Here is a 2,500-nt window from a genome sequence, read left to right as displayed (position 1 = left end):
AGACGCATCATTGCACATACACTGACACAGGCGTAAACAAACAAAGAGAAAACATTTACACACATTCACAAACACACACACACACACGCTCAAATGCATAGAAAACCAACGAAAAGAATGATGTTTCACAAGTACACACACATACTCTCACCCACACCCTCACCTACTTGTCTCCCCATCTCGGTGCTTCATGTGATGACTTGATGAGGACGCTTTGACTTTATTACCGCGCTACTCTGACCCTCTCCCTGGAACCACAACCCACCCTAGACTAAGCGCTCCACTGCGTCTACGCATGCCAGTGCTCGCCGTCACCCCACCGTCTCCTCCTCCCTGTCTCCTCTTCTCTCTCTCCTCCCTCTCTCAACTCCTCCCTCTCTCGCTCTATCCTTTGCTTTTTCTCTCCTCTCTCTTTGTGTCTTCTCATCTCTCCTCTATCACTCATCCTCCCTCCCTCTCTCTCCTCCTCTCTCTATCCTCATCTCTCCTCTCCCCACCCTATATCACCTTTTGAAGTGAGCAGCAGCTGTTTGCAGACAGGACCAATCAAGCGCTGATGACAGTTGATGACAGACCAGACTGTCGATAATGATGACGATGATGACTGATCGGTCTGATGAGTGGATCACACGCATGATATCTGATTCTCATGTGTGTGTGTGTGTGTACTTGTGTCTGTGTGTGTGTGTGTGTGTGTGTGTGTTATGGTTTCATGCGTGTATTTTTTAACAAATGTGAATGTGTGTATAGGTGCATTATTGTTGTGGTTTGTGTATGTCTGTGTGAGAGTTTGTGTAGGTCTGTGTGTGTGTGTGTGTGTGTGTGTGTGTGTGTGTGTGTGTGTGTGTGTGTTATAATCAAGCTAAATCTAGGGTGTGAGTAGAGGATGAAGGGAACAGAGGAGGCAGAGAGAGAGATGGAGAGAAAATAGGGAGGTTGAGCGAGGTGGAGAGAGCAGAGGGAGATAAAGAGAGAGATGGAGAGAACAGAGGGAGGTAGAGCGAGAACGAGAGAACAAAGGGAGGTAGAGTGAGATTGAGAGAGCAGAGGGAGATAAAGAGAGAGATGGAGGGAACAGAGGGAGGTAGAGAGAGATGGAGTGATGTTCCTTTCTTGTCCCATGGTGTTAAAGAGGGGGTCTTCTGTGAAGCTTGAAACCAGCTGGTCGCCAAACACACACACACACACACACAGACAAACACACACACACACACACACACACACACACACACACACACACACACACACACACACACACACACACACACACACACACACACACACACACACACTCTCTCTCTCTCTCTCTCTCTCTCTCTCTCTCTCTCTCTCTCTCTCTCTCTCTCTCTCTCTCTCTCTCTCTCTCTCTCTCTCTCTCTCTCTCTCTCTCTCTCTCTCTCTCTCTCTCTCTCTCTCTGTATCACTGTGTCTCACTCTCTAACACTTACCCACACACACACTTACAGACAACAACAACACACCCTGTGGTGTGGAACGCGCAGGCGATCGTAGAAGGCATGTCGCTATTTTAATGAAACTCTTACACTCTAAGCATGAGCGTGCGTTAAACTGTTCAGAGTTTAGAGTGAATGATGAACTCTTAGCAGGGTGTCTGTGTGAGCTTCTGTCAAAAACACTATTCTTCAAACCACTGGAGGCTTACTCAACAGCATTTGTAGCTATGGTGGCCCTGAAGTACAAATGTGTTGCATTCGATTTTTTCATTTCACACAAACACAATACCACACTCATGCACTCACATGCACACACATTTGCATACGCTCTTGCCACACATACACACACACACACACACACACACACAAACACACACACTAACTCACTTGCCAAAGATGAACACACACATACATGCACACAAATACGCACGCACACTTCACTCACTCAAAAAGCTTAAAAGCATTTCATCAAAGGCATGTTCTCAAATGCAGATGTACGTAAAGTAAAAGCCCTCACTCACTCACTCACTCACTCACTCACTCACTCACACACACACACACACACACACACACACACACACACACACACACACACACACACACACACACACACACACACACACACACACACACACACACACACACACACTAAAACAATCTCACCCCCACACACAAACTCACACACACACACACACACACACACACATCCACATCCACACACACACACACACACACACGCGCGCGCGCGCACACACGTGCACGGCTCATGAATGTGAGATGGATACGTGTGCAGGGTGAGTGACAGCTAAAGCGCCTGCCGAACAGCACCTTTAGAAGTTAAAACAAGACTTTGCTTTTAGAGGAGGGGGAGGCGGCAGTGAGGTGGGGGGGGGGGGGGGGGGGGGGGTATAACTCAGAGACCACTAACTCAGCTGTCAGATGACAAAGCGCCTGTCAACCAGCCGACGAATCAGACGGATTAAAAGGACCAATCGGGCGTGGAGTCAGAGTATCTGAGTGCTGGGCAGGCGGCGGCGGCAGGCTGT

General features: G+C 48.4%; 1 protein-coding gene across 6 annotated transcripts in view; it reads left to right on the top strand.

Annotated features, from left to right (window-relative positions):
* Positions 1-2,500, top strand: part of ptprt (protein tyrosine phosphatase receptor type T) — a 183,457-nt gene that overhangs the window by 53,418 nt on the left and 127,539 nt on the right. The gene's annotated exons all lie outside the window — the stretch shown is intronic.

Source organism: Gadus morhua, chromosome 13, assembly GCF_902167405.1.
Source record: "Gadus morhua chromosome 13, gadMor3.0, whole genome shotgun sequence".
NCBI lineage: Eukaryota > Metazoa > Chordata > Actinopteri > Gadiformes > Gadidae > Gadus > Gadus morhua.
The sequence above is the reverse complement of the archived record's forward strand: the minus strand, read 5'-3'. Positions and strand labels throughout refer to the sequence as shown.